The sequence below is a fragment of the Ambystoma mexicanum genome, chromosome 6p (assembly GCF_040938575.1).
Source record: "Ambystoma mexicanum isolate Mex_15411 chromosome 6p, UKY_AmexF1_1, whole genome shotgun sequence".
Taxonomy (NCBI): Eukaryota; Metazoa; Chordata; class Amphibia; order Caudata; family Ambystomatidae; genus Ambystoma; species Ambystoma mexicanum.
Window position 1 is genome coordinate 364103785 of NC_090935.1, and position 14306 is coordinate 364118090.

The 14306-nt window shown below is 43.5% G+C and overlaps 1 pseudogene; it reads right to left on the bottom strand.

The window, feature by feature from the left end:
- Positions 1–14306, bottom strand: part of LOC138510723 (ER lumen protein-retaining receptor 2 pseudogene) — a 51847-nt pseudogene that overhangs the window by 15120 nt on the left and 22421 nt on the right.

Sequence of the window (14306 nt, forward strand, 5' to 3'; positions counted from 1 at the left end):
TTGAAATCATGCAATTTGAAAATGCTAGTGCTAATTATACACATTGCAATCTCTTCGGCAGTCACAAGATAGCTTATTGAAATGTGATTTCTGAACTTTCCGTGCATCTCAATTAGAAATGTTCCATTTATTTCTATCTGCTCATGCAGGACACAAGTCGAGGGTACAGGTGATGTAAATTGAAGCCATTTCCCAGCTATTCCTCTTACACTCATTAGCTAAACGAAGGAGGGGATTCTCCCAGGGGTTCAGCCGAAAATTACTGAATCCAATTTACCTACCCCACCAAAAGACCTAAAATACATACCACAAAAGGTTATAACCTTTTGTGGAATGTATGTTTTGGTGGGGTAGGTAAAAAAAAGAGAAAAATAAAGGCTGCAGGGGTGTCCCCCGCAACACCCCGCTCACTATACTATACAGTATACAGCTGACCCGAATTTGCTTTTAGCCCACTGGACTAGTCGGCCATATCTTTCATTCAGGCTAAATTGTGTAAGGTGGCCATGTTTTGCATTTAGCCTGATTGAATGAGGTAGCCATATTTTGCATTTAGCCTAATTGTGCAAAGTAGCCATATTTTGCATTTTGCCTGATTGTGCACGGTAGCCATACCTTGCTTTTAGCACAACTGCACTAGTCAGTCATATCTTGCATTCAGCCTATTTGTACAAGGTGGCAGTGCTTTGCATTTAGCCTGATTGTGTGAGGTGGCCATATTTTGTTTTTAGCCTAATTGTATAAATTATGCTATATTTTACATTTAGCCTAATTGTGTACGTTAGCCATACCTTGCTTCTAGTGCAACTGGACTACTCAACCATATCTTGCATTCAGCCTAATTGTGTAAGGTAGCCATATTTTGCACTCAGCCTGATTGTGTGAATTAGCCCTATTTTGCATTTAGCTTAATTGTGCAACGTAGCCATACTTTGCTTTTAGCACAATTGGACTAGTCAGCTATATCTTGCATTCAGCCTAGTTGTGTTAGGTGGCAGTGTTTTGCATTTAGCCTGCTTGCGTGAGGTAGCCATATTTTGTATTTATCCTAATTGTATAAGGTAGCTATATTTTGCATTTAGCCTAATTGTGAACGGTAGCCATAGCTTGCTTCTAGTGCAACCTGACTAGTCAGCCATATCTTGCATTCAGCCTAATTGTGTATGATGGTTGTGTTCTGCATTTAGCCTGATTGTGTGAGGTAGCCATATTTTGCATTTAAATTATTTGTGCAAGGTAGCCATACTTTGCTTTTAGCACAACTGGACTAATCAGCCTAACTGTGCAAGGTAGCCATATTTCGCACTCAGCCTGATTGTGTGAGGTAACCATATTTTGCATGTAGCCTTATTGTATAAGGTATACATATTTTGCATTTAGCCGAACTGTGTAAGGTGCCATACCTTGCTTTTAGCCCAAACTGGACTAGTCAGCCATATCTTGCACTCAGCCTAATTGTGTATGGTAGCTGTATTTTGCATTTAGCCTAATTGTGTACGGTAGCCATACCTTGCTTTTAGCCCAACTGGACTAGTCATATCTTGCATTCAGCCTAATTGTGTATGGTAGCCAGTTTGTGCATTTAGCCAAATTGTGTGAGGTAGCCTAATTGTGCAAGGTAGCCATACCTTGCTTTGAGCCCAACTGGACTAGTCAGCCATATCTAGCATTTAGCCTAATTGTGTAAGGTAGTCATATTTTGCATTTTTCCTGATTGTGTGAGGTAACCATGTTTGGCGTTTAGCCTAATTGTATATGGTAGCAATATTTTGCATTTAGCCTAATTGTGTAAGGTAGCAATATTTTGCATTTAGCCTAACTGTGCTAATTAGCCACAGTTTGCATTTAACCTAATAATGTGAGTTAGCCACTGTTGCAATTGGCCCAACTTTGTCAAGTTACAACAGTTGACACTTAATTTAACCTAATGGTATGGATGGCCACAGTTTGCGCACAGGGTCAGAAATGTGAGGCAGAGAACTTTTTAATACGTTCTCAAACTTTGCCATTTTATTAAATTATAAGTTTCATCAAATGCCTCACTATCACTATACCTACTCTGATGAGCATTTCCTGCCTATCAAAACAAGAAAAACACTCTAACACAGGATATCTGGCCCTCACACTTAAACATCAAATACATAAAGAACAATATTCACAGTCTTTCTTGGTAACCTGGTTGAACTCCCCTTGCCCAGGTTTCAAGGTAAAATCAGTTCCAATGTTAAACAAAAAGAAACAAGGAAAACTGGGATTGAAAACAAAGTCTCAATTCAGTTATTGGCTCCTTCAATGTGTCAAAAGACAGTTTGTTAACCCAAAGTTCAAACAACAGAAGAACTTCTCTTCTTGCTGGAATAATGACTTTCCACTTCATCAAATAGCAGCTGTGTTATTTCCAGCCAAGATGCTCTGCCACAACCTATAAATGCCCAAGAAGAAACACAGTTCCTTCTTCATATTCAAAATAGACACATATTCTGACAAGGTAAATAAAACAGAGCGTCTAGTAAATAAAATAAACACAGCTTCTATTTTTGTCAGGATGACTCACAGCACTTTTACTTCCACCTGAACCACTCTTTCATCACGTTAACTTCTGCAAGACTTCACCTTGTGGGTCTACTCACCTGCCCCATAGTGTTCCACATTCAACTGTGCCCATGATGTTTCAAATCTACTGACAACCAAAATATTACCACTTCTTCAACAGTCTGCTTCTTTGTGACATTGAACAACTGTGCATGCAAGACAAGAGTCACTTTAATGCACTTCAACACCTTCAAGTAAGCAAGGCACACTTCCTCTGAACATTTAATTTCCAGAAGGGCAGCCTCTTTGCCACTCTTGTCTGTCTGCAACAACAAAAACCCAAAGTTGCCTTTAGGGTATGCTTCTCTCTCCTATTGGCTTTGGCAATGTAGGTTGCATCAGCTTTTAAAGAAGTATCACAAGTAGCAAGCTTCCCTTTCCCCAACCTTGCCTTTGCATCTTTGCATTCTGCCAGCCAGGATAATTCCATTGTAAGCTTTGTTGTCAGTCTCTTTTGGCTTCAGGTAATACTTGCACACTCTTGGCTTGGGCAATGCTGATGTTCTGTTTGGCTTATGGCAATGCACATACCACTCTTTCGCTTTGGGAAAGGCTGGTTGCACTCCTAGCTGGAGAAACACTTAGTTCCCTCTTTGCTTGGGCAATGCTTGCTCTCTACAACTTGTAATAATTGTGTTCAGTCACTAAGATTTTATTGTTATATCTTTTTCAACTACGTTAGTATTGATTCAGAGATTACCCTTCATTTCAGAATCATTATTAAGTGCACGTGACCATTCCTTCATGTGTTTCCAGCAAGTGCAATATTCAATTATAAGGTTTCACTGTGTTTCCTTCTTACGCAAGTGAAAGAGATAATGTTTGCTTATGTGCAAGTGCTACATTTCAAGTTCCTCATTGTCTACCAATCAACAGTCAGTTTCACATCACTTTTACTCATACAGAGTGATTGTATTTAGATACTGTTCCCGGCAGTGCTCGCGCAAGGGTTCATAACGCTCGGTAAGACTCACTAGGGCTTATTACAGGGTTACCATTAAAACCCACCGGTAGGCTGTGGGTTACTGGCAACCCCGTAACACCCTTACTGCCGTCTGATATCCAGGTGTCACTGGGATATCACAAGCTGCAACGGTACGAGGAACAGTGCTGGTGCTTCAGTGAGAGACATGCTAGTAGGGGCCTGAAAATCCGGCAGATCAGGCCTGCTGGGGATCTGTTGCCCCTACCGGCATTCTCATAGTATGTCGGTCCAGTGAGGGTACCGGTACGTTGCTACCGGCACCCTTATTTCCGGACCACCATATTTAGAATGAGGGCCACTGGCTTTTGTATTCCTTCATTCTTGTGCTGCAGGACTTCTGCGACTTCTGGTTTCTGTTTGGACCCACAGTCTTCCTTGCTGAAGGTGTCTCTGGTCGGGCCAAATAATTAAGGAGCCCTTCTCACTCCTGAGACCCACAGCTTTGCAACACCTTCTGGCCACGGTCTCCTGCATGCTTCCTGCTGCGCAATCTCTGCAATCAGGTTCACATGAGGAAAGCAGTCTTCCTTCATGCCTTCCGGTGTGCACCTTCTGCAATTCAGAGTTTCGGAAAACAGGACTCTCTCAGGACAGGCAGTTGAAATCTGCTTGATCAAAGTCCTGGCGTCCCTTCAATTCTCCCACTTCTGCCTGGATTGCCAACACTGTGATTTCTTCCTTCTGCTAAAACTGCTGCTGTATGCACTACAGCCACAGCTCCATCTAATGGCCTGCACCTAAGGCGAAAGCAAAAACAAAGAGGTTGTCATGCGCGGAAGGAAGGTTACCCTCAGACACCCCGCTTTACATAACACTCATACCCCAGAGGACTCCCCGACACATAACACAGCTAGACTCCCCAAGTCACAGTGAGCCCCTCATAAGGTCACGATACCTGTGGTGCGAAAGTCACAGTCAGCCCCTCATAGGGTCACGCTACCTGTGGTGCGAGGGAAGCGTCATCAGCTCCAAGGCTCTGTCAGAGGGCGACTTTGTTTGTTCCCTCGTTTCCAGTGGCAACTGCCATGGAGATTGCCAGCGGGCTGAAGTAGCCGACCGCAACCACTTCCTGGTTCCGGGCCGACTTCCCGGTCACGTGCCCTGAGCTCCGCTCATGTGATCGGGAGTCGTCAGACATAAATACCGCGCAGTTTGAATCATTCGCCGCTTCACCGCTGTTTTCACGACACTGTTCGGCGTTCTCGATTCACGTCTTGGATTCATTGGAAACAGACCTCAAGTTTACGGATAACGGACCGGTGTTCTTGCTCCTTGGATTTGTGGTTTGGTTTCTGCTCGGATTCACAGACTTTTGGATTTTGGCTAACGGTTAACGGATTGTTTCAGATTACCCTTCTCTGCTTTGTCACTTACTCATCTGTCTTCGAGGTTCCTTGAACTGCAACTGTGCCAACAAGTAATCCACGAGTACCACAGTGCCACAAATACTTCCAGGATCATCAGGCGTGTAGCCAGCACTGAGTTTCTGGCGCCTGGCTTTATGGATTGCTGACGCTTCCTTGCACCATAGCCTCAGAGTTCCTAGCGCCTTTCCATTAAACTTAGGTAAGCCCCTTTTCAATACAGTTACATTGTTTACAGTACTGTGCTTGTTTGTGCTAATACCTGAATTCATTCCACAGCTCTGGGGTCCTGGGCAGCGTCTGATCCTGCGAAACAGCAACCACCTGTGGCCTCAAGGCTCGCACAGAGAGTAGTTTTCTCTCTCCCTGTGTGGAACTTGGGGACAGAGGCCCATATATTCTTCACGACGCATCAAGTCATGACAGAGGTGATGGCTGGAAGGTTTAGAATGAATCTTAACCACTGGCAATGCTCTCGGCAACCCTCCAGACCACCATTCTTCGCCTGCCAAGCCATTACAGAAGGGGAAAGACCATATGCAAATCAGGCTTGGCCCCACCCCAAAAGGGGCAGTCCAGCCCGAACTGCTAGGCCACATCCCTTCTGCACGAGACCACAAGCATCCCCAAACATGTTTTTCCCTTGTTGGGGCTCATCAGTGAGGAGTAGCTTGGGTCTCTAGGCCCAGCAGGCACGGGACCCACGTCTGGGCATACCCGTCCCACTCGGGGTGACAAAGCAAAAACAAAGAGGTGATGGCTGGAAGGTTTAGAATGAATCTTAACCACTGGCAAGGCTCTGGGCAACCCTCCAGACCACTGTTCTTCCCCTGCCAAGCCATTACAGAAGGGGAAAGACCATATGCAAATCAGGCTTGGCCCCACCCCAAAAGAGTCAGTCCAGCCCGAACTGCTAGGCCACATCCCTTCTGCACGAGATCACAAGCATCCCCAAACATGTTTTCACCCTTGTTGGGGCTCATCAGTGAGGAGTAGCTTGGGTCTCTAGGCCCAGCAGGCAGGGGACCCACGTCTGGGCATACCCGTCCCACTCGGGGTGACAAAGCAAAAACAAAAAGGTGATGGCTGGAAGGTTTAGAATGAATCTTAACCACTGGCAATGCTCTGGGCAACCCTCCAGACCACCGTTCTTCACCTGTCAAGCCATTACAGAAGGGGAAAGGCCATATGCAAATCAGGCCTGGCCCCACCCCAAAAGGGGCAGTCCAGCCCGAACTGCTAGGCCACATCCCTTCTGCACGAGACCGCGAGCATCCCCAAACATGTTTCGCCCTTGTTGGGGCTCATCAGTGAGGAGTAGCTTGGGCCTCTAGGCCCAGCAGGCACGGGACCCACGTCTGGGCATACCCGTCCCACTCGGGGTGACAAAGCAAAAACAAAGAGGTGATGGCTGGAAGGTTTAGAATTAATCTTAACCACTGGCAATGCTCTGGGCAACCCTCCAGACCATTGTTCTTCGCCTGCCAAGCCATTACAGAAGGGGAAAGACCAAATGCAAATCAGGCTTGGCCCCACCCCAAAAGAGGCAGTCCAGCCCAAACTGCTAGGCCACATCCCTTCTGCAGGAGACCACGAGCATCCCCAAACATGTTTCGCCCTTGTTGGGGCTCATCAGTGAGGAGTAGCTTGGGCCTCTAGGCCCAGCAGGCACGGGACCCACGTCTGGGCATACCCGTCCCACTCGGGGTGACAAAGCAAAAACAAAGAGGTGATGGCTGGAAGGTTTAGAATTAATCTTAACCACTGGCAAAACAGGCTAACCTACATTACAACATTGCTCTTCAGCCCTCTTCCTTATCCCAATCCTCATGAGATTTTGGATCTTGCTGTCCCAAACAACAGAATTAGGTTTTCTTGCCAACTTCTTATTTCTAAATGCATTGCTATTTTTCTCACATGCATTTAAAGAGGAAGAATTATGGTTTATTTGAAATGAGGCAGGAAGTTGGTTTGAACCAATATTTATAGGTTGCCTTTCACTGTACTTTTGGGAGTAAGGGTGATTGTGGAGTCTCAAACAATCTTTCTTTTATGGGAGAATGGAAAGACGTCACACTGTCTTTATCCACATCCACAGGATTAATAGGTGGTTCCAAAACATCACACAACCACGACCATAAGCCATTATGTGTTTTGGCACCCTTAAATGGTACTTTCCTTTCAAGGATAAACACTGTTTCTCACCCCACTTCCCTGGGCCCTGTCTCCCCCCAGGTGATCCTCCGGCAGATCACCCGCCCCCGGTCAGGATCAGGAAGCGTCTGCCTTTCCCTGGCCACTTGGGAGGAGACTTTAGCCGGGTTTTTAGTGAGGGATCCACAGGATTCATCACATTAGGTATGGTGCCGATAACTCGCAACTGGGCCTGCAGAGTAAGTTTGCCTATTTTGCATCGGGCCCACTTTGTATAGACTATCATTGAGCCCCCTACCGTGCTCTGGGATAGGCTTGTGTAGCATCTATATTGTGTTGGGCTCTGCTTACTGCAGCATTCAGAGATAAGCATTGTGCCATAGTTACAGTCTGCCGGACTCTATTTCCTACCGCGCTCAGTGATAGGTAGTATATTATACACAATGTCGGGACAACCAGCATGATATTTTAAAAACTTGGATATCGACTGTGTGGTATCTCACTCACGGCTACACTCAAGGGTAGCCCCTCTGCCCTCCAACCTGCCCTACCCCACTAGGACCTTGTCCCTCCCCTACACAGTACAGACAGTAACGCTCTCCTTGAAACCTGACATAGATACAGTGTATCCCTTTGAAAGCCACTAACCCTAACCCAGTCCCACTCACATTTCACCAAAACTAACTACAGGCATTACAAAAAAACGTCCACAACATAGAGGGGCCTGCAAAAGAACAACCACAGAGGAAACAACAAGGTTGACAACATCCTGGCAATGTCACACAAAGGCTAAAACCTCTGTGATCCAATAACAAACACCAAAGACCCAACCAAAGGAACCCAAAAGAAAAGGGAAGAAGCAAAACAACAATAAACCATAGAAATAACCTCACATCAACAACTACCACTCTTGAAACAAAGCCACAAGACCTGAAAACTTCAGAATCAGACTCACAGAAAGGAAGTAGCAACTGTGAACCACAACAACACTTCCAGGTACTGAACGGCAAACCCAAGAAGCAACACAAGGAGAACCTCAAATCAGCAAGTACCACCTTTGGCACAAAACCAAAGAATACACTACAATCAAATATCAAACCTCAGATTCACAGGAAGGCATTCACAGCTGTGAAATACTCCAACGCATCCAAGAATTCAAAGGAAAAACCACTGGGAGACATAGAAGCCACGCCACAGGAGAGGACAACATGCAAGAAACCACAGGAAAAAGGACAAGCTAAATGGAATCATACCAGGATACCACACCAGTAAACATGAAAACAGCAATGGAATACACACCCACGTGCCCGACAGAAATAAAGGTCACCACAAAAACCAGACAAAAATCACTCTACCTAACCTGTCAGAGCAGAAACAACAATCATAAACATAAGACACATTGGAAGGATATCAGGAGTGCAAAGTGAAATGCACGAAATACACAGAAACAAAACAATAGGAAACAACACCTCCGCTTCATGCATTACAAAAAAACCATTGGCACCATCAACCTGAAACAGAAGAGGATCCAGAAGAAGACATGAACCCAATACTAACCGAACTACTTAATGATGAAACAGACTCAAAAGAACATAACCAGCACCTGATAACAATAAAGAGCGTCAGCAACAAGACCACCAGAAGACACAAGGAAGGATAAAACAGGCCAAAATAAAGAAAATATACACTGCAACCTAATAAATGCCAAATCTCTGTCCAAACACACAACAGAAATATATTATCTACTTTGCGATGGGTGATAAGCATCCTGTTCATCACAGCGACCTGGCTAGCTCAAACCTACAAAGTCAAACTTTACAGCTGTCTGCCTGACAACTTTAAGTGCATACAGGAAAACAGAAAAGAAAAAAGAGGAGCTCTTGCAGTGGCATACGAAGAACATCTAAAAATAAGAAAAGCTGATCTGCTGAACATCCCGAACTGCAAATACCTTGTCCTACACCTGACCTCAGACTCGCAAACAAACCTCACATTTATACTCATCTACAGACCCGACCTATGAAGCAACCTTCGTAGACACTTTCATAGAACCTGTCATTAACATAACCATTAAATATGATCACCTGATCATTCTCAGAAATTTTAACATATGGTTTTAGGAAGAGAACACGATCTTGCCGAAAACACTAACAGCTTGAGGCAATGCAACTACGACATGCACACAGTGGGCTACACTCTAGATGCAATCTTCGCCAATAAATATCTGATCACAATAGTGCCCACAATCAAAATACTGTGGAGCGACCACCTCATTTTACCGTTTGTGGTCCAAATATTGTCAAGAGCATCCAACAAACTCCAAAATAACACCCCAATCTGGAAAAGAAACTGGAGAACTGTCAAAAGCAGTAACCTGAAGAAAAACTAGAATCTTCAAAGCCATCGATCGCCACACTTAAAACAACTGACATAGATGAAAGAGCAGACATAATCCTGAAATGGATTACGAAAAAACAATAGATAACATCTCACTGGAAAAACTTCATCATCCCATTGTGAAAGATATCGGTGGCTAGAAGTTTCACGCCTCACTGCAAAGCAATGAAGAAAAAAATGGAAACTAGAACAAGAAAGGAGGAAACACTACAACCAAGACAAAAGAATAACATTTCAAAGATAGATCTGATCATATAAAGCAGAGATTCTCAAAGTAAAAAATAATTACTTCCACAAATGGCTCACAAAAGCCAAAAACACTCAGACAGAATTGTTTAATATAATAAACAAGATAAGAAATCCTCCCAGGTGCAATAACACATTTGCCCCCCAACAAAAATTAGGCAACGATCTCCCAGATCACTTTTGGAGTAAAATCACCAACATAGAGCAGATCATACAAATTAGACTGACCCACCCAACTGCTCACCTCAATCAACCATCCCCGAGCACACAGACCAGGCTGAATATATTTCCCCAAGTATCAAGAGAAAAATCAGTCTGGTGAACAAAATCAACAAGTCACACGCCCCAGCTCACCCTTGTCCACCAGACATCTACAAATCGATACTTCCACAGGGAACACCATCAGAATACTACCTAAACCCCTTCAATCTGTCACTTTCAATGGGAAGAGTAGCCCGATCCTTCAAATCAGCCTACATCAAACGATTCCTTAAAGATACGACGGGCGATCTGGAAGACCTGTTAAACTACAGACATATCTCAAACATTCCATACCCAGCAAAACTAATTGAGACCTATGTTTATGAACACATATTAGAACATGTTGAAAACAAACAGCTACTGGATCAGGCACAAATAGGCTTCAGACCCATCAAAGGAAAGGATACAGCCCTACTCTCCATATGGGACGACCTGAAGACCAATGCAGACTCCAAAACGAACTCAGCACTGATACTACTGGATCCCTCCACAGCATTCGACACAGTCAACCATAACACCTTAGTCAAGAGACTTGAAGACATAGGAATCGGCAACACAGTGCTCATTTGGATTAAATCTTTCGAGTCCGTAAGAACAGAAACAATATGGCTAAAACCATTCAAATCCACACTCGAGACACCACTCATAGAGTCCCACACGGCTCCTTGCTATCACCATTATTGTTTAATATCCACATGACACCCCTGTGGGGTGAAATAGAGCCCCTGAATGCCAGAAATAAAGAGGCCACAGTGATTTGGGAAGTCCCATTGAAGTATAAGGCCAGCACAGAAATGGTGATGTCAGACATGAGGCCTATTCAACTGAAAACAAGCCTAAATCTCAAAGGAAAGAAAGATGGCTTGAATCTCAAAAGTGCAAAGATATGGCAATGCATGTCAGCAAGAAAAAGAAAGACATGTGGCGGACAATGCTGTTTTACTAAATCCATGGAGAGCTGCACTTTTACTTAAAGAGACAGATAACAGTGTGTACATTATCTTCAATGTAAAACCAGATTGTACTCCAGTCATCTGAAGTGAAACCAAGCTCATTGCTATTATAAGAAATAAAGGAACTTCCATTTTCCTCATTCAAATGACAGTATGCTAAGGGAAGTGCTCACTAGACTTTCAGATTTTGAACATGGTTTTCTCATATAACTATACATATGGACAATCCAGAAGTGATATTCATGTATTGTGGAACTTTGAGATTAAAGAAGTACATTACACATGGTTATAAGGCACAGGTGCCTTATAAAATGTCATGTAAAATATATTGTGTGTGAGTTTAAAAGCCATTTCTTGCAGAATTGTACATGCCGCAGGTCATTTCTTCTAAAGATGAAACTTAACCTCCAAGGCCTTTCCTCTGCTGGTCTTGGAGAAGGAGGTCTGGTTGTCAACCATCAATCAGGGCCATTGATTAAAAATATAGAAAGAAATACATTGCTTAGATTTAAACCACTGTGGAAACAGATAAGACCATGCCTGTTCTTTCAGCAGAAGTGACCTTGAGGTCACAATTCCCATAAAATGTCCTTTAGAGCTGAAGCCAGGGCCATTACAGGTCATGAAGGGAGAGGCGAAGATAAACATGAGCCAGCCTCTGGCTGATCACATGCTCTAGGGGACTTGAAACTGAAAGCGAATAAATAAAAAAACTGGTGTTTAGTTAATGAAAAAATACATATTAATGCATAAAAAGGGCAGTGTATATGCCAGAAAGGTCACTGCAGACTTTTATTAAAGGTGACAGTAACCTCCTTTTAACCATGCTAAAATGATTTTTGTGTGATAAACATAACTAAAGTTAATAATACAAATTTGATTTGGGCCTTTCCTTGATTCAAAGAGTTTGAAAGTTGAGGGGGGGGGAGCGTTCTGAAGGACAAAATTGACATGGGAACTTTGAAGTGGCATATTTTTCACCGATATGGCTCCTGAGAAAATGAAGAAAACCTGTATCTCTGCATAGGGAGGGCGTGCCGACTTCAGATTACCATCATTTGATTTGCCTTAAAATGTAGTTCTTAAAAATATATTCATGCATTTAAAGATTTGAAAAATGAGGGTACTTGCCATGTTGGTAGATTTTGTTAGCTAAACAGGCCGAGCCCACAAGTCAGTTTGAGATGACAAAGCTTTCTCCTCCCTCAGCTTTCCTAGCTCACATCCCTCATCCCCTTGTCCTATTAGCACAATGGTGGGAGGTGGGTAGAGAAAACCAACCAATCCCTTTTGGCGGGAATCATGACAAGTTTATGATGTAATTTGCCCTATAAGTAAACCAGTTTGCATCAGAACTGGGCCTTTTCCACTTATTGTGGGAGGTAACCTTCTGCTGAACTCTTGCAAGAAACATCCAATCAGAGAGGCCCCAAATCTTGCATTGGAGACAGGGACCAGGAGACATAGAAGCTGACTGGGACCCTTTGGAGGAGCCAGAGGAGACTATCCTGGACTGACACCATTGCTGTCCCAGAGGTGCCCTGCTGTTCCCTGATGTCCATCACAAGGCCTCTCCTGTGAGTAAAACTATCCCCAAAGCCATCGATTGTGTAGACCCTGCATTTTCAAGCATTGTTTTATTTATTTCCCCATAGCAAAATATCCTGTTTGTCTGTGTAGATCCTTAGCGTTCAAAACTAACAAGCTCTTCCCAGTGTGTTTTGAGCTGGTATAGATATAAAGATTTACCAATAGAATTAATCCCAAATCCCTGTTTCCACGTGAGTGTGCAAAGTGCAACAGGAAAGGGCCCCTTTGTTCCCATTGGGCTCTGACCAAAACCACAGAGCCCTGCCTGTTCTTTTTAGGTGTGGCAAAACAAGTTTTCGCATTGCTTTTCTTTCCCTCATATTGCATCTGTGGTAATAAGTAAAAAGACTATTTTGCCCCTTGAATCCCTTTTCCAAAGAGTGCATTTTATCAGAAACCCAAAACGATTTCCCCATTGTGTTCCCACTCTCTGCCACTGGCCTTCAATTCAGAGGGGCCAAGTCTAATTGATGTTTGGAGGGCGGGGGTTGCTGGGAGAAAAAGTATTATAACCAAATCAGCAATCACTGTGTGTCTTGAATTGTTCTTTTTCTGTATTGGTGGGTGATTTGAAAAGAAAGCTGCAGGAAATTGTAACTGCATATCTCAGTATTATCTCTGTGTTGGTGTCATTACGGAAGTCAGTTTTGTTCTTGTGTTACCACGGCGGTGGCTGATGTTAGTCTGTTTGTCAAATTTGGTTTAAATAAATTAATACATCTATATTCTTACTACACACCGGCCTGATTCCTAATCCATTGTGGCAGCAGGTATTTGTTGGGGTTGGGTGTGGGACGGGTTAGAGGTCTAAGCAAAGTGAACCTTAACAAACTAATAGTGCTTTATTGTGCGCCACATTCATTGGGGGATAAAAGAAACTCCCTGATTTGAGTGTGACCGCGTGAAAAACCGCAACAGCCCTAATCAACCTCATCAAAAGACACAGCCTCACATGCTACAACTATGCAGACAATAACCAAATCATCTACAAAATGAACAGCAAAGAGGAAGAGATTCCCACGTTAACAGACTGTCTCAAAGAATTCTACCAATGGATGAACACTAACAAACGTACAATTAACCGGTACAAAACGGAAATCATGATTTCACTGAACAACCAAAGAAACAACACGAATATCCCATGGCCAACAGAACTGTGCACTGCACAGGAACCATCCAAAGCAGTCAAAAACCTTGGAAGCCTAATGCACAATGAGCTAACACTAGAACTACAAGTCAATGCAATAATTAAGAAATGTTTATTCCATCTGCACACTATCAAAAAGATACTTATTTTCCTTCATGCACAAAACAATTGACATCATCTCCCTCATCATGTCCAGGGTAGACTTTGCCAACAGCATATACCTTGGAATGCCGGAATACTAGCTGAGAAAACTACAACAAATACAGAATGCAGCTGCCAGACTTCTCTTCAAACTCTCCTGAAGAAACCACATCACACCAGCGCTAAGGCTGCTACATTGGCTCCCAGTCAAAAAAAGAATCACCTTCAAAACAATGCGCATAACACACAGATCAATCCACGGCTAAGGAGCAGAATTCCTACAAAAGAGAATCACCATCTACAAACCAGCAAGAACGCTTAGATCCAGCAACGGCTTCTACCTAGAACCAAAACTCTACGAGAGAAAACAACTTGGAGAATCAGCATTCTCTTGCATAGCTGTAAAACTCTGGAACTTCCTCCCAAAAGAAATACAAACTATGGAGGACCCTCTAAAATTCAGAAAACTTCTAAAA